We start from the raw sequence: 19,678 nt of genomic DNA, 5'->3' as shown, positions 1-19,678 counted from the left end.
TAACAACACTTACTCTAAACCCATTGCAGAAAAAGGAAGTGAATGTTCCAGATGAGAAGCTAGGAGAATGAGATTCAGAAAAAGAGACTTTTTATTACCTTGGGAGAAGCACTGTTCCATTTAAGTAGGGGCAGTAGGCAATAAGGAGTTGAGTAGAACAAAAATGGTGAAGATTCATATATATATATGTAGATATATAGATATATAGATATATAGATATATAGATGATAGATATAGATATAGATATAGATATAGATACACATATTGTTTCCCTGACTGAAAAATTTCACATTCAGAGATCAGGAACTGATTCTGGTATATCAGCACTCCACCATTTGCACTAGAAAAATTAATCTCTGTTGAAGCGAACATATTGTGAGCAACTGTAGGTCACTGAAGGGATTTGTAATTGCTAATGCATTTATTTTATTTAGAAAACAACTAATAGGCTGCTTATTCAAGCAAAATCTACAGAGGTGGAAAAGTTATGATAAAAGATTTAGTCTTGAGCTAAGTCTTTTCAGTATATGACGTTTTGTTAAAAAATTAAGGCAGGAAAACCATGGGGCTTGTGGTTTTAACTTGCTTTGGCTTACCCTGTGTCACTCCAAGAGAAGTTTTAGTATGCAAAGCTGTGCACCTTGGCTCCAGGGGTAATTACACTGGCATGACTGACAAAGTCTCTCTTGCAGGCAAACCCCTGGTTTTCCAAGGTCTGATGAATGGGGAACAGCTATAGCATCAGGAACATCCTGAAACATTCACCCCAACAGATCCTGCCTAAACAGGAGTTTAAAATATCTGCTGGGACTATTAAACTATATTAAACTACCATTTGAATGACACACTGTGATCATCTCAATCAAACCCAACTAAAGCAATTAAGTGAATAGCATTGGTCTGACAGCTTTCCAATTTTGCATTCATACCCTTCTTACAGGCACCAAAAGGATTGTGCCTGCCTTGATGAGCAGTGACAGAGAAAATGCTTCTCTCCATTTGCTCTGGCAAATAAATGCCTCTGTGTACTCTTCTTTTGCATGTGATATACATCCTTCAGCTTATTCAGGCTTTCCAATGTATCACACATATTTCACTATAACAGCCCCTGCTCTACTGCTGCTAAAATTTCAGCATAAAGAAAACATTAATAATCAGTCTTAACTTTCCTGTATTTTTTCTTCCCTATGAGCAAGTCCTTACAATATGTCTGATTATTAGGAACAAGGAATAAACACTTCCCCTCTGTGAAGAACAGGAAACAATGTTTGGAGAACGGTCAAGTCTATTCTCCATGGAAAAAAAATGCAGCAATGGGAAAGAGGCTTGACCTTTTCCCAAATTAAAAAAAAAAAAACAACAAAAAACAACAAAACACACACACACACACACACACACAAAAAAAAAAAAAAAAAGAAAAAAAAAGAAATCCACTTTCATCTGAAGAAAAATAAATTAGCTTATGTATTCACCCAGACTGACCTCTTTTCTAAACATGTACTTCATTGTAAAGTACACTTAAATATGAAGTATAACTAGGAAAAGAAACCAAAACACTAGGAGTTTTGGACTATGTATTTTGCTTTCATCTTGTGAAGTTCTTGTTTAAATGTCTGCCATGTAAATTATGTTTTCAGCTGAACATGAAAAAAAAATGTACAAGATTCAAAGAGAGGCCATTCCCCTACATGAAACACACGTGAACATGCACGGCCACCTGCTCACAGCTGTGGTTTACATGGGAAAGTCAGCCTGGGAAATAAAACAAGCAAAAGCAAAGCAACTGCTCTGACCACAGTCCAGCTGAGGTCCTGTAAACATCAACAGATCTCTGTGGTTTTCATTTTGTTCTGCACTTTTCCCAATATTTATTAAATACCAGGGAAAAGAAGAAAAAATTATAAGACACAAGAGAGTTTGGCAGCACTATGTGCAGTGGTACATCCAGTACTTAATCAGACCCAGTCCAAAGCATCTCCTATCTCATCCCATTGCATTTGGTACTACACATTTCTGTTGTATTTCACAGTTCTTCCTTTGTACTAGTAACTAATTCTTCAGCGTGGGGCAATATGTAATTTTGTTGCCAGAGCACCTAAGGAGTCACAATATGGTTCCCAGTTTGCCCAAAGGGAGGAAGTAAGAGATGCCAATTTTTAACTGGTGAACAATGCTTCCCTGTGTGTCAGCTCAGACATGTGGTTTGTGCATCTGGGAGCTAAACACGAGGTTTGAATGTTCCCACTCACACCCCACACAGCAGAAATTCGATGGAAATTTTGCTTTTCACCGTGCAGTCCAACAGCTGCTATGAGTGTAGCAATATCACCATTAAAATCCCTGGGCTGGCGCTCCCCCTCTGGTCCCACAACAAGTGCCATGAGAATGCTGCCATCTCAGTACAGTACGTTTCAGAAGAAAAAGCAAATTTGCCAGTCATATGCATATGTTGCTGAAGCTGACAGTTTTAGTATCAGTTTTGCCCTTTTTGGTTGGTATTTCCCAACTTACAACAACAGAATCTTGGGGAAGGAAGACACCTTTTTTCCTCTTTTTAAAGCATATTTCCAGATTTTTCAGTTAGGGTGAAAGAAAAGTCTTGGGAAAAAAATAAGCATACACAATTGTTGGGGCACAGAAGGCAGGGAGACACAGCAAAGAAATGAAGAGTTAATTTTCATATTTTTAAATTAGTTTACCTCATTTTTACAGACAAAATCTTGGCGTTCAGACACCTGAGTTATTGAAACTGTAAAGGGTGTCTGCAGCCCCTCTGCATGCTTAAAGCTGTCACATTTCATCTCTGAGCTCCCAGCCTTCATGGCTGCTGACAGGAACAGTGTAGCTGCTCTGATCTTACCTTGACCAAAACCAAGATGACAAGAAAGGGCAGCAAGAAGATCTGAACTGTTTATTCAAAGAGGAGAAAAATATGTTGCAAAGGAAAATACAATGAGTGATGCCTGTCAGGTACAAATTCCTGCTTGGAGCTCACAGGAGACATGAAACATTGTTCTTTAAAAGGCTTCACTCTTAAAAACTGCCATGAATTGTAACCCTAGGGTAATTGCCATCACGCTACTGAGCTTAAAAAACATCAAGAAGATTGATGCATATGGGAAAATGCAAAAACTGACATGCACAAGGACATGAAGATGCTGCAGAGAATCTGAGCAGGAAATGTATGACGCAGTACCTGCAGCATGTAAAGATTAGGGGGGCTTTATCCTGGAAAATAATACTCCATTGTGCTTGCCAAAGCACTCAGCCTCCATCTGACATCAGACTGAGAGCTTGTTGATTAATACGTGCAGGAGAACTTTTCTGGCACATTTCTTTAAAATTACTGGTCGCACTGTAGCTGAGTTTCAGATTTTACTCCCTCCAGAACAAGACAGTCTGTTAAATGCACTCAGCAAATAATATGTTTACTGAATTTCATGTTGTATTAAAAAGCTATTATTCAAAGGAATGTTCTTAATGGTTCATTCAGCTCTGAGCAAGGCTCTGCCATATGGGCTGTTGCTGACTGAATTTGCAAATCCTCCTACACATGCAGCAAAATACCAAGGCATCACAAGAACAAGTTAACTATAAATCTCAGTCTCCTTTCCCCTTTGCATGAAACAACGCTGCTATTTGATTATTTGAATAATTTCACTTGGGATATAATGATCTTTAGTCCCAACATATCGCTGCACTGCCACATATTAACTTTCACTTTAGCAATTAATCTTGCAAACTCAAAATATTTTTTCTTTTTGTCTAAGAAATCTCATGTCTGTGGACTACCTTAAAAATATAAGGAGCAAATCTGCCAGTAATTGTCTCAACACTGAGTACAGAGCAAAAGGCTGATAACCATATCTTAGAGATTTAGCTGAACATTTATCATAAATTGTTATACTTATCATTCATATACATATATACATTCATATACATATACATATATACATATATACATTCATATACAAGTTATACTTATCATTCATTAATCACAAAAAATGATTAATTTATACTTTGACTTTCCATGCAGGTTTTAATCATATGATGGGCTGAATTCCACCTACCTTGTGGGTATTTTCTAACTCAGCTTTTAAACTGGTTTGTTTGTTTTGACAGGCCTCTGCTTGATACCACCTCATTTGTAGAGTTAAAATTAAAAAAGAAACCAAACCAGAAGCTGGCAGTTGTATGCTTCTTCATATCTTTTTAATCATACTAAAGAAATTACATATTATCCAAAAAGTTTACTTTCCATTTGTATTTTTGAACAATACAAAATTAGGGCTATCTGTGGACCTATATAAGAGGCGATCCTCTGGGAAAACAATAGCACAGTGGTAGTGACACCATTTCTACTCCAGCAATGCACAGTTCAGAGCCTGTTGGTTTTGGCACCAACATATAAAGGATTTGCCATAGAGACATGCCATAAAGTTCTTGAAAGGAAAGACAATGTTGGCAGTTGGTGTGTTTGGGAATTGAAAGCTACCAGAAAGAGAGCTGCTGTGGTCATAGTCTTTGCTAGTTTCATAGAATCATAGCATATCCTGCATTAGAAGGGATCATGGAGTCCACCTCCTGGCCCTGCACAGGACAGCCCCAAGAATCATACTGGGATGTGATGCCTGAGAGCATTGTCCAAAGGCTCCTTGAACTCTGTCAGCTGTGACCACTTCCCTGAGGAGTCTATTCCAGTGTGCAACTACTCTCTGGGTGAGGAACCTTGTAGCATCTAACCTAAACCCCTCCTGACACAGCTTTATGCCACTCCCTCCGGTCCCATGGTTGGTCATGACAAAGAGATCAGTGTCTGCTTATGAGGAAGCTGCAGGCTGCAGTGAGGTCTCCCCACAGTCTCTCGCAGGCTGAACAGACCAAGTGACCTCAGCTACTCCTCATAAGGCTTCCTGTCTTGCCACATGTTCACACCTCTCTTTTGCACGCTTATAGCTTTATGCCTTTTTCCTATCGTAGTGCCCCAAACTGCCCCCAGCACCCGAGGTGAGGCTGCCCCAGCTCAGAGTAGAGCAGAGCAGGACAATGCCCTTCCTTGCCCAGCTGGCCATGTTGTGCCCGATGTCCCCCAGGGCAGGGTTGGCCCTCCTGGCTGCCAGGGCACAATGACTCATGTTCAACTTGGCATTGACCAGGACTCCCAAGCCCCTTTTCTCGTCATTGCCGTCCATCCCCTTGTTCCCCAGTCTATCCCTACACCCAGGGTTGCCCCATGCCCACAGTGATAATACGAATGGCTGCACGTAGGGCAAAACTCCATGGCATGACTCCATGCGTGACATGAGAGCTTGCGTGAAACTCTCAGCTGTGGGTGGAAAAGAGAAGGCTGTGTCCTGTAAAAACTGCACAGAACTTCAAAGTGAATCTGACAGTGAAGTTGCAGGTCTGAGTGACAAGCTGGTTGCTGATGTTGTCCCTAGTGACAGGGGATATGTTTGCAAGGATTTGAGGAAAAAGATTAATATCTTCATTAGACTTTAGCAGCTGGCAAAAACCCCTAAGACGATATCAGGCAGAGGCCAGTCAAGACAAACTGGAGGTTTTATATTTCAAGCGAATTTAAAAAAAGACAACAATGAGGACCTGTTTGAAACAATGGTGAACTTTCAAGTTCCTTTTGAATTTTTCCTGAAAGAACACTATATTGGTGTGAAAAATGGCATGCAAGAGCAAAAAAAATCCTCCATTTCTGCATTTTCAAAGAACAGGAAAGGATACAGGATTAATATATATTTGGTGCAAACCCCCCTCCTCTCCTCCTAAGTGATCCTTAGCAGCCATCCATTTCACTGTCATCTCCCAAAAGAATCTTTCGTATGTTCGTATTCTACCTTCCACTGGAGAATTCTGACCTTGTCTGAGCTGTGTATGTTCATATGCCATATTGCATACATGCTGTGCCTGGTCTTGCTGACTACATGGACTTGCCTGGTGGTCACCACACTGCTGGCTTGGTTTCACTGGACCCACTCTGTTCCTCTGTCTTCCCTGTAGGAAGGTGTTGGGGGTTAGGTCCTTCTCCTTCTCCTTCTCCTTCTCCTTCTCCTTCTCCTTCTCCTTCTCCTTCTCCTTCTCCTTCTCCTTCTCCTTCTCCTTCTCCTTCTCCTTCTCCTTCTCCTTCTCCTTCTCCTTCTCCTTCTCCTTCTCCTTCTCCTTCTCCTTCTCCTTCTCCTTCTCCTTCTCCTTCTCCTTCTCCTTCTCCTTCTTCCTCTTCTTCATCAGGGTGATCCTCTGCTTGTGAGAGCAGCCACTGACCTGGGACCTTTTTAACACCTCCCTCTCTAAAAGAGCGAGCTATCACGGTCTGCCTGGGTACCCGGGAATCCTGAGCCCACCTCTCCCTGCCCTGCTGGGAGCCGCCGTCGCTCCCTCACCCCCGCCACTCCTTGGCCTCCGCTCTGGGTTTCTCTGCGCTGTAGCCCCACACCGCCCTGCCCTGCTGGGACGTCCAGCAGTTCCAGCTGCTGCCGAAAAGTTTCGGATACATCTCACCCACCAGACCGGGATCTTTTGCTCATTCCTGCCATTCCAGCTTAGTGCTCCTCAGAGTCCTGCAGGGGCACCGGGATCGACTGCCCCAGGGCTTTGTGAAGCAAAGCCTCTCCTCCCTCCTTTGCCATCTCGGCCGAGAAGGCTGTCACAGGGTCTCTGGTTTTGTTTGTTATTAATTCCACAGTTGTTGTTGTTTTATTTGCCTTCTTATACGTACTAGTAAAGAACTGTTATTCCTGTCCTCATATCTTTGCCTGAGAGCCCCTTAATTTCAAAATTATAATAATTTGGAGAGAGGGGGTTTACATTCTCCAATCCAAGGGAGGGTCCTGCCTTCCCTAGCAGACACCTGGCTTTCAAACTGAGGGGTGACAGGACTTGTCCCTGCCAGTCTCAGCTGCCAGTCTGCCTCCACTTGCATGAGTCCCTGAGATAAATGCATGCAGACAAGGTCATCTTCCAGTGTTCTCCTTGTTCTCCCCACTCCTAGAATAGCAATTCTTTGTGGCTAGTGCTGGGAACCTGCGTTTCAATGCAAGGCTTTCAGCTGAATTGTGCTGAGATACGTTTATTCTTGCTCTTATCTTCTCTGCTTGATTCCATTTTAGAGCTAACTATATGACAAGCTCCCAGCCTAGATAAACAATTCCATACCTAAACATAAAGGAGACAATTGTTTCCCAGCTTCTGTGTGACTGGAAGGTGTCAACACCTTTCTGCATGAAGATACTGGCTCTGGAATTGTATGTTTCACAACTGAATGCTCCCTTGCCTCACAATGTCTCCTTCATTAACACTGAGTTGTTCAGAGGATTTATCAAGTCTTGCATTCACTTCCCAGAAGAGCAAGAGGCTCAGGAGAAACTTCTCTGATAACTTCTACCAAAGTAAACAAAAGTTTTCAAGGAGATGCTTTATGGTATTCATTTTCCAATGGCTGACTTGACTTGCCATGCACCTTTTAGACAGCCTTGTGTACTAAGCCCGCCTCAGAAACGGAAAATTGTGTCTTATGGTAAATTAGATGCCATCCTCGCAAAAAAACAAGATTAATTCTTATAGGGTATGTGCTGGCACAGTTCCAAGCAGCTGGATTTTCACAAAACACCCTTTTTTTCTGTCGTGGTTTTGAAAGACAAGTGTCTGCTAGGGAAAGCAGAATCCTCCCTTGGAATGAAAAATGTAAATCTCCTCCTTCTGAATTATTATCATTTTGAAATTAAGGGGCTCTCAGACAAAGATATGAAAATAGGAATAATAGTTTTTTACTAGTATGTGTAATAGAGCAAGCAAACAACTATAGCATTAACAGCAAAACAGAATTAGGAAGCTCAGTGACAGCCTTTTGTGTGCGGGCCCTTTCCCCTTTGGTGCAGTTCCCGTCACAGCCGGCAGGGAGCGCTGGTGGCTCCCGGTGGGCAGGGCAGGTGCGATGATCCCCCCGTGGCTGCAGGGGGCGCTGTGGGCAGGGCTCGGGCAGCACGCGGTAATGGCGGCTGTGTCCGAGACAGGAAGGGATGGAAAAGAGAGACTTTGCTTCACGAACCCTGGGGCAGTGTCGGTGCTCCAGCAGGACACTAAGGAGCACTAAGCGGGAATGGCAGGAATGTGCAGAAATCCCGGTGTGGTGGATAAGATGTATCAGAACTCTGCAGCAGCAGTTGGAACTGTGAGACATTCCAGCACGGCAGGGCCGGGCCGGGCTACAGCGCAGAGAAGCCCAGAGCGGAGCCAAAGAAAACAGCAGGGTTGGGGCAGCGGCCACTCGGCTCCCACAGGGCAGGGAGAGGCAGGTTCAGGACCCCCAGCACCCGAGCAGATGGTGATAGGTCCCTCTTTTTAGTGAGGTAAGTGTTAAATAAGGTTTCTCAATTCGGTGGCTGCTTTAGTGAGCAGAGGCTCACCCCCACAGCAGAAGAAATACCTCCGACCCTCCTCCTCCAAAGCCTGGAGAGAGAGAGCAGCTGCCCTCAGCCCCATCCTTTACTTGCCCCCAAAATCTTGCAGTATCTCTCCCCTCGGAGAGAAACTCAGAGAAAAAGAAGGGTAGCCAGATGCTACAGTTCTCTCCCAACCTTAGCCACTCTCTTGTTTTACTTAAGTACCCAGTAGTTAGTTTCCTAGCAACTTATGGAAAAATTATATAAGTAAAAAAAGAAAGAAACCCAACCCCTTGCACAAAGCAGTCTTTTTTTCTTTCATAGATTTCGGTGGAGTTTTGTCCCTGTCTGTAAAAATTGCCAGTATTATCCTGAAAATAGAAGCAATTGAGCTTTCCCTGATCTGATCTGGTGGAAACATTAAAAAGTTCATTTAGTTATGAAACCTATTTAATTTATGCTCTCAAAGTTCATCACAAAAACTTCGTTGAAAATTATTTGGGAAAGCAAAAAGTGCCTCAAACATGCTGTTAATTACCATCCATTTTATGGTACCCATTCTGATTCCTGAGCTTCCTCTAGAAGCTTTCTGTGAGCAACAATTGCACAACAGTATCCAAACCAGACACAAGATTTCCTAAAGTACTCCAGTTTCATGCTGGAGAACTACTAAACACATCTATTTCTATGGCTTTCTGGGCTGCAAGGTCAGGTTCCTAGCATTATCATACTGCTTTTTCAAATGCTTGAACACAAGCAAAGCTGTGCCCTAAACAGAGATCCTCATCTTGCATGAAGGTTTTATTCTACAACAAGGAATATCTTTCAAAAGAATCAGACTGTGTTTAGTCAAAATATATTTAAGGATTTATTCAATTTTAATTAATGCTTTCATCCTGTTTTTTTGTTTTCAGTCAGGTCAGCTTTAAAATGTTTGTAAAGCAGGATTGGAAAGCTCAAACAGTGAGTTCTGCATGACTGAATTATACAAAAATAAGCAAAACTATAATTCTAATACCACAATTATCTTGATGTCCTTTTGGATTTTTCATTTTCTATGGAGTTTTGTTGTCTGAGATTTCTTTTGCCTTTTTTAAAGCCTGTCTTCTAAGTATTGCTCTATTTTGGATCTTACCTCTTGCTTTTAAACAACTTAATTTCAAATATGCCTATAAAACATATGATTTTTAAGGGCATCACTAATTTTATTTTCAAAATTACATGTATTTCAACCCCCCACCAGATCTTTCTTTATTTGTTGAAAGTGTGATCAAGCCTGGATCAAGGAATTGAGGCTAAGGAAACATTCAACTAGAATGCAGAAAGAAGTCTGTACCCAATGTATGCCTTCCTTTATTGTACTAGGCATCTTCATTTTTGAGCAAAGCAAATTAAAGAAATAGGTGATAGTTTTTGAGGCATTACTTGATACACTTGGAAAAAAATAGGCAATTTTTCAGGCCTAATCAATTGTAATTCAATGATAGCTCTGTTTTAATTATTACTATCACTGGTGTCTTAGGTTTCAATACAGGATGTGACCAAAAGTATGTATTCTATCACCATCTGTTGAAATCAGCTGGGGCAGTGATCCCTATCTCTGTGGGAGATATTCTCTGCTAATGGGCCATCTGATACAACCAGGTGGAGCAGTCATCTTTATCTTTTCCACAACCCATCCTTCCTCCGAGGAGATATTTACTGTTAATGGGCCATTGAGTCCCACTGCATGACTGATAAAATTACATTATCTCACTGGGAGATGCTCCTGCCAGGAGGAGGAGCCAAGCCTTTCCTACCTACATAAAAACTAAGATTTGGAACACCAAGGCAGCCTTTTCCCACTGGATTCCAGAGGAAAACCAGACCTTTCCACATCATCACTGGACCTTTGGAAGAAAACTGCACCCTTCTACAGGAGCACTGCTTCAACAGAACCACATCTGTCACTTTAGGAGGACTGCAGCCACCATTTAATGGGACTGCTACCAACACCCTGACTGATGGGGTGTCAGGCTGTATTCTGACTCTCAGGGGGTTTTTGGGGGGTTTGTTCTCTGTAATACTGTATTTCTACATTCATTTCCTAGTAAAAAACTGTTATTCCTATTCCCGTATCTTTGCCTGAGAGCCCCTTAATTTCAAAATTATAATAATTTGGAGGGAGGGGGTTTACATTCTCCATTTTAAAAGAGGCTCCTGCCATTCTTGGCAGACACCTGTCTTCCAAACCAAGACGACAGGTCAGTACACCAGGCAAGAGTCATCATTTTCCTAGGTGAATCAAAGTGCTATCCAAATTATATTCAATTAGAGACTTAACTACACTTACAAACCTGTGCTCTAGCTGTTTGCAGAGAGACACGCAAGGCACCTGAAGTGCAAGAGAACTGACAACTTGTACCTGAACTGGACACCCATTCCTACACAATATAATTAGATCTTTCTGCCAATGCAGAAAACTACTTTTTAACTATTTGCATCCTACTTTCATGGCAGAAAGAAAATGACACAGAACAATAACTGTAAAACCTGAAGCTAGATCTCAGACAAACTCTGCATGCGAAACAGAATTTTAATACTTCCAAGTTAACAAGTGCTTCCAAGACTCAAATAAAAATAATCTGAATGCATGCAATTTTTAGCGTAGTTTGCCTTTTTCAATCCATTATATTTCCTAAATGCTCTTTTATATGTAACTGAAATGTCTTGGATGTGTGAGAAGTTTTATACATTTGAAGCTCTGAACTATATCCAAGCTCCAGGAAAAAGGCTCATTTAACAGGAGGTAGATCTGTGTAGGTGTAGATAAACTACTTGACAGACAAAATGCCTACAGCTCTGATGCTAGGCTCTAACACTGATTTTGCTAAATACTGAAACACACTTTTGTCTGCTCTCAGAGCTACAACAAAAAAATATCACTACAAGAAAGCAGCTGCCTGGACAGATACAGAAGAAACCCACAGAAAAGTTGGAGATGAAAAGGAAATCCGTGTTAACAAGAGCCAGTGGAAGCACACAGGGCTTCATTAAAAGCCTTCTGGTCCACTGGGGGCTTTGCCTCACAACCCAACATCCCCCATCTGAGCCAACCAGCCTGCAAGTGTCACCCCTTCCAGGACTTGGGTCCAAATCAGAATAGCCTAATTAAAGATTAATGCTCTCTGACAAAAATTAGTAACTCTACCCATGCTTCAGAGAATTCATAAAAATATTTTCATACATTTTCAAGAAAATTAAAACTGTCTAATTGGATTGCAGCTTTGTCCCTGTAGCTGTAGGAGCGGCAAAAGAAGACCCAGTGACACGGCTTCCTCTCAGAGGTAGAAGAAGCAGATTTATTGTAGAACTACTTGCATTTTACAGAACAGTTTGCTGACCCAAGAATTGGTCAGCTTATTGGTTCAAGGAAGGCAACACCTCTTACAAACATGCTTTTACCAAAACGTCATGCCTCACACGCATGCAATGTCAACAACAGAGGTGCAACTTTTGTTTTTCCATTGTTTTCTTTCAAACGCCTGGGAAAACTCTGCCTTCCCAGGCTCCCGTATCTACACAGCTTCAGGAATTGCAGGTATTCACCTGGACATAATCCTGTGATAGTTTCAAAGGTGATCTGAAGCTGTATTGTCATGCATTATCAATCACTCATTTGACTGGCTTCCAAAGCTGCTGTCAGATCCTAAGTCAGCTGCAACTCACAGCATTTTAGGAAATATTTTTCAATAAACATCGGGTTCATGTGAAATTTTCTGATTAGAGTTTAAAATCACTCATCACATCAACAAACTGAGAACTGACAGGGAAGCCAACTGTTTCAGCGTGCCATACTTTTACTAGAGTACATCTAAAATGGTGAGTAATGAATGTCCATTTTAAGAAATGTATGATTACATAATTTTGTAACCAATTAATTAACGTGTTGTGGCATCTAACATGAAACACCTTTATAATGAAATAGAAATTAAACAAATTATATGAATGAGTCCAGAAAAAGGTATTATGAGCAGGCAGTATCAGAATCAACACATCTTTGATCGTTTTTCCTCTGTGGTGTCAGGCAGAAATGACTCCCACTTAGTGATTAAAAGAAGTTCTCCTCTGAGAATTCATTGTACCGAGCACACAATTTGTCACCAGAGATTTTGTAACAAGAAGGAGGATAGTTTTTCAGATGGCTACACTGAAAAATGTCAAATGTTCAAAAGTTTTCCAGCATCTGTGTATTGTAAGAAAATTCACCCACACAAAACTGAAGTTTCTCTAAGTAAACTTCTTTGGTTTTAAGCCTGTTTCATTTATTAATATTTTCCATTCTATTTAGACATAGTTTGCTGCTTTATTTTATTTCTTTGGGTTTGTATTTTGATTGGTTCCATGGAGCAAAGTGCTTGATGATCTTCTGTTTTGGAAATCATAGGTCTAACACACCATGCTGGGAAGAACAGATTAGCCTGACTGTCAACTGACTATCATTATGAGAAGCCTGAGCCAATGGTTACCATATTCCCTGGGACTGCTGCCATTAGGTCTTCAGGGAATGTTCCACCAGATTTTAAGTGAGGAATGACCTCCAGATAAAATGGCTGCATCCAAACAGTTTAAACATCCTGTTTTAGCTGGAAATGTATGTTGAGCTGAAATTAATTTTTCTTTTCTGATGTAAATAATCTACTATACTTGATCCATACTACTTAGCAATTTGAAACTGCAGCATTATGTAAAAATGTAACACACAGGTTAGCAGCTTTTGAACTGATCATGAAACCTGAACAAGAATAGAGCTTTAAATGGACAAAAATTCATGATACTACCTATTTGTATTAATTCAAAGGTGAAAGATGTTTCAGAAAACACTAATGTCCTTCCTCATGAAGCACATTTGCAATTTCTAATTTATCATATCCTTCTATATCGGATGCTGTTAAATTAGTTTAAATGAAAAACCACTCTGAACTGTATTTGCAAAATATGTAGAATAACACTTGGATTCACAGACCCATAGAATCACTTGGGTTGGAAAGGACTTTAAAGATCAACTAGTTCCTGCCCTCCTGCCATTGGCAGGGACACTTGGCTCCAGACCAAGCTGATCAAAGCCCCGTCCAACTTGACTTTGAATGCTTCCATGGGTGGGGCATCCACAATTCCTCTGTTCCAGTGTCTCACCACACTCACAGTGAAGAATTTCTTCCTAGTATCTAATCTAAATCTACTCTTTTTCATTTTGAAGCCTTTTCCCATTGTTTTATCACTACATGCTTTTTGTAAGAAATCTCTCACAGGTGAAAACTTCATGTGTGGATAAGAATATATTCATTTTTCATGTGTTCTTGTGAAACCCTTGGAGAGCATTCACAGGATATCTCTGTGACACATCTTTCTATTTACTCTAGATACAAAATCTTGTATCTGGAGTTAATGGAAAGATATGTCACACTACACTGAATCTAGCAATTCGGTGTTATCTATGTGCTTCTGAAAAGTTGATACTTATTTTAGCAAGTATAGAATATATTTGGGGATCATTTAACATGCTGAAGCACCTTACATTAGAGTTACTGTAAAGAATTCTCTATTAAATAACTGCCATCATAAATGAGAATCAGAACCCCATTAGGAACACATAAAGAACTAATGTGGATAATTTGAAGTTTCTATTTTTGTGAAATCATGCCCAGGGGTGTATTTAAACATTGCTAATGTTTAGGGAGGAGCTGAGTAAATTGAGAGAGAACCCACCATTACCTAATCTTCCATTAGCTATCTTCTTTCCAAATTATCTTGCTAGCCCCTTTATTGCTTGTGACTCATGATGGGAGAGACATACCACAAAACACACAACTCCGACTGGGCAATCTTCTAATTTAGCAAGAAGAATATGGTGAAAACTGGATGTAGGCTGGAGGAAATCACTTATTTTCATTGGGAATTAACAGCTGCAAACTTGGCGAAAAGGGTCATTTTCTGAAGGATCCTAGTGGTTTTTCTCCACTGAAAAATATGAAAGTTGCATAATCCATATTCATTTCGCTCCAGAATACTTGAAAGGATCTTGGTGACATCTGTTTGCCAAGTGAGAAACGGGAAACAATTGCAGAAGTTTCCCTAGAATGGAGGTTCAGATTTGAGTCTTAAAGAATGTAGCCTTTGCTTTCACTAATGCAAGTAAGGACTTAATTATGGACTTGAAACATATGCATGAGAAGGAAGGAATCTAGCAAAGCTGACCATACACTGTGTTGTAACACAAGCCTATTGTGGCTCCAAGAGATTGTAAGAGTGGCCCCCGGGGATGGGGGCTGGAGGAAAGCAGATTACAGACAGCTACATGAGAAATTATGGCCTCCCTTTATCTGGATCCCACAGCAAAAGCCATCCAAAGTGCAGGACTTTTCCAGTCTTTAGTCAACATATAGTGACAGGGAGGGTGGCAGTTTATAAAAAAATTTGGTCAAGGAAATTCTCTTAATTTTCTTAAACATTCATCCAGTCCTTAAATTTGATCCAGCCATAATACTGAATTATGAAGAAAGTTCATCCAGCCATAATATTGAGCTCCACAAGTTGTTTATGCAAAACGGAATGTGTGTGAAACCACATATTCAAATCTACACTTCTGAAGTATGTTTTTCTCTGATGATGTGCAGTCCCTTCTTACAAAGTATATTTACACAGTTTTTGGCAGGACTTGTCCCCAAACTAAAAGAAAAAAATTGCTTATTTTTTGTCTGCTAATTATACCATTACCTATGCTTAAAATCAAGGAAAGCAAATAGGTTGAAAATTTGACCCTAAACTATATGTGGGAGGCAGGCTGCCAAGAAGAGTTGAAAAACATGTACATTTTGTTTTCTTAGCAGGAAAGAGAGCAATTGTGAAAGCCCAAAGATGTCTACACTGGGTGGTAAAGCTAACTGCAGAAAATCAAAGAAATCTTAGCATTAAGCCAACAGTGTAACAAAAAATAGGAGTCAGCTCTTCATGGCCATGCAGATTATCGCTCCGATAAGACTGTGATAGAGAGTAAGAATTCTTTCCCAGTGTGGTGTTGACACTGCATAAGCTTTAATCTGTTGTTCTTTGGCTTTTGGAACTCTTGCTTCGCAACACAAACACTAACAAATTGACAAAAGCTGTGTTTGCACATTAGAGCTACTTGCAAACTAGCATTTCAAGTTCAAGTTTGGACATACAAGCACACAAAGCAAAATGAAGTGGAAAGCTGTGATTTTAATGGGGATTTAATCTCTTTTGTTCTTTGACCTTTTGCGGCTCTCAGAATACATCAACGCTTCTGTCGCATGAGTTGCCTTATTGGCTTAGTTCATGCTGATACAGCCAAGCAAGCATTCAAGTGTGACTACAGCACAGGGTTTGATGGTATATTGCACTCTTTCTAACAGCAAGTACAAGAGTCTTATCAACACTACCCAATGGGGTACAAATCCTGTGAATCAGCCCAGGCCCTGCTGCAATCCCAATGGCAGTGACTCCTGCAGCTGGGCAGAAAAAGCCTCAGAGCTCAGTCAGAAAGTAACTTTAGAAGGAATGGCTCAGGCAGCTGGCAATGCATCTGGGGGAACTGCCAAGCCAGCTGAGTATCTGTCCTTCTGTAAAGTCAGAGAAAGGTAGAACAGCACTGAAACAGAACTAAAACACAATTATATTAAGTCTGATTATTAAGAAAACAGAATATTGTAATAGGGGAGTTTTTTTTCCCCTTCCCTTTTAAGCCACAAAGCCTTTTCATCTGAAAACCCTGTAATGGAAGTCTCCCAGTCAAAAATGCAGCAGGAACTGAATAAGTACAAAAGGAACCCACAGGCGAAAAAGAACCCACAGCAGGAGAAATGAGGGCCACAAGAGTGATCAGTCAAGATGGACCCAGAAATACTTTGTGGATTACCTGTGTTATAACAGGCCTAACATTCTTTCACTGAACTGTTAAAGAAAAGAACAAAACCCCAACTAGGCTTCTGACATTTCTCATAACAATCTATCTCTCACCTCAAAATTCAGCTGGGTACACTCTAATAATGATACAAAAGAAATAAATTGGGAGATTCTTTCCAAGCATTTTCTATCCAAGCTGCAACTGAAATTCTGGACAGTAGCAGTGATATCTGCTATAGCAGGAACATTATATGGAAGAAAAAGATCTGGTAAGGGAAAAAGATGTCACATTTGTTGTTGAAATCTGAGAAATGACTGGTATCAATGTTTAACAGCGTTACAGATCACCAAGAGAAAAAGTTGTGGTTATTGATCAGCTGCTAAAGAGATTTGCATTTTGTAGGGATCAGATGCAACATAAAAATTGCAGATGTAGTGTTCAGGGTTTTTCATGTAAGTGATTTAGCCCCAGAGGGAGAAAAAGTTAAGCCTATTAGATTGAAAGAACCAACAAAATTTAGGAGTGTTCTGGGTATTCAAACATATAGAGCTGTCTAAGTTCAAAAACCTTCATGTTATAGGTCAATGAGTTGTGATGGAACAATTGTCCATGTGATCATGAAGTAGTAGAATGAGTGAATGGGAGTTTGAGGAGAGAGCTGCTACAGTCATTTGGGCCTGATCATACCTTAGATCAAAAGCCTCAGATATTTTCTTCACATAATGAGGGGTTTTTAAGTTAATTCTCGTCATATATAACAGGACGAATCCTTTAATCTTCCTTCAGAATTATGTTTTTATAAGGCAGGTCTAGCTTTTGTTTGGGTATCACCCCTTTACTGCAGCTTTGCCACAGCAGTATTCAGAGTATATTTCAGCTGGTTCTCACTTTGACTTTTTGACTAGGTATTTGTATTTTGGGAGACCTGAGGTAGGGAAAAAAAATGCCAGGTGACCAGAAAGACCCTGTCTTAAGTATGGGATACATCCACTTATATCTGAAAATTAAGTTGCGTGACCTGCAGTTGTTTCAGAATTCCCTGAGCACAGGAGTACATTGCCCTGCCAGCTTGTACCATCTGTCAGACATAATCCTCACACTTCAGAAGGCTGGATTTCACACAGTTAATAAATTCCATCCAAATCTCAAAGTGTTTCACATAGCCAGCTGAAGAATACCTCTGATAAGGCATGCTTGTACAGCTTAACAGACCTCCATGGAATGCCATGCCAGCTTTTCCATTGAAGGAGATAGAGATAATGTTCCTGAACAGTGAATGTTGAAACCAAAAGATTAAATAAGAAGTAAATGTACTGCAGAAGACTAAAAAGGAAAAACTACTGAAACTGAACTAATTTTTAGAGAAAGGCACTTATTTCAGTCACATAATGGTACTGGTATACCCAGTGCCAAATATAGAAAGGACAATGCATCACAGTAAAGAAAAAAATGATTCTGCATTTTTGTTCATTTTGTTTTTTCCAAAATAACAAAATCCATGGAACTGCTTTTGGAAAACTATCCTTAGGCATTAGAAAGTTGCCATCTGTTTTCCTTCTCTTCTTTCATCAAAGACAAAGAAGACTTACAACAAGCATCCTTGCAGATAAAGATAATTCTATACATTCTTATAAATAAGGGGACACATGAAGAGCTTAAAACATTGCATTTGGCTCAATAGCCTTCAAATACAAAAATATGTGGAATTCCGTGCTGGATGCCACCCAGCTCAACAGTACATCTCAGACTGTGAGCTGAGCATTTGAGCTTGGGGCATTATCTGTGGCCCCTTTTCCCTACATTCTCCGGCACCCAGAATAGTTGCATTTAGGAAAGTTAGAGGATAAAAGCGTACCTAATTCTTACAAAGTCCATATATAAACTTGCTGTCCTTGAATTTGTCTAATCCTCTTTGAATGTCCTTACACACAGAAATATAAGTGGAACAGGCTGAAAGTCTTCAAAGAACACTTGTAGATCCTTCTTGGATCCCACAGATATTGTTTAGAGAACTTACATTCTAAGTTCTATATTCATGCTATATTTCAGGAAATGTTCCTTATTAATATGTCACTCTCCTAAGGTCTCCCTTTGACCTGGGGTTTCAGTTCTCCAGCCTCTGAGCATATAGATTAACCTAACTGACTTAAATTGTTTTATCTGGAATGGGATAATTCAGTGAAATTGAAATTAATTCACACAAATATATCTGATAGAATTTAGCCTGAAGCATGCAGTAATGTGCAAAAAATAAATAATATTTTTAATTTAAAAAAATAAAACAAAACAAACAAAATTTCTGTGGGAAAGAGAATGTTTAAAAATGTTTCAGCATCTTTTTGTTTCCTGTTAGTCTCTCTTGGATCGTGGCAAAAAATCGTAAACTTCAGAGGCCAAAAGTTTTTAGGCTACTTTAACTCTGTGAGTCTCTATTCCACATGGAGTCCAGTGTCTCTCTGCTATTCTTGTGTTTGCTCATGGCATGTTAGGAAGTTTATAAGTCATTGACCAATACTTCTATTCTGGCATTATAAATGGGCATGGCCTTTTCTGCTCAATGTTTGTCTAAGTAGGTACTGTCAGAATGGCTAAAGAAGGTAGTAAATACCAATGCTGCAGTAACAAGAAGATTCACAGCTACACTGAATCATCTTAGTGAGAAAGAGTTGCAAGTCTCATGAGTAAATAGCTAGAAAACATTTCTACAGAAAGATTCTTATGATCTGTTTTGGATTGTTTCTATGAAGAAGCAGTTTCAAGGCCATAGTTCTTTCTAAACACTAACCAATGATCCACATATTACAATAATATATATTAGGGTTTTTTGATTGCAACTTAGAGATCTGAACTGAAAATCTGATAAAGATATTTCTTTTATTTTGTATATTCTCCACATTACATGACAATAGCAGCAGAGATTCAAGTGAGTCATTACTCGTGAAAATACTGTTAGTGTTACTAATTAAAGGACAAATAGACTATTAAAATTCATAAATTCCAAAATAAACTGGAAATTCAATATCTAGTATAAAACTTTAAAAAATCTGAGTTGATATCACTCCAGAAGTTTAGCATAGTTACAAACATATTGCTGTTTTTCTCTACAATTGTCAGTAAAAAACTTTAAAGATTATATAAATGGGTTAGCAAAAGATGAGTTAATCCTTTGAGGAAAAATGTTTCATCTATCAAAATTGTTTATTTAAACTTCAACTTGTGTATACCCGAAATTGGACTTAGGCTCACAAATACAATTCTACATGTAAACAGTAAATTATATAAACAGCTCACTCTTTACTAGCCAAATTGACCATTTTACAGAAACAATCCAAAGTGTAAATACATATACATGTATTTTTGTGTCTGCATATACACACATGCA

The sequence above is a fragment of the Sturnus vulgaris genome, chromosome 4 (assembly GCF_052056855.1).
Source record: "Sturnus vulgaris isolate bStuVul1 chromosome 4, bStuVul1.hap1, whole genome shotgun sequence".
NCBI lineage: Eukaryota > Metazoa > Chordata > Aves > Passeriformes > Sturnidae > Sturnus > Sturnus vulgaris.
Note: the sequence above shows the minus strand (reverse complement) of the source record.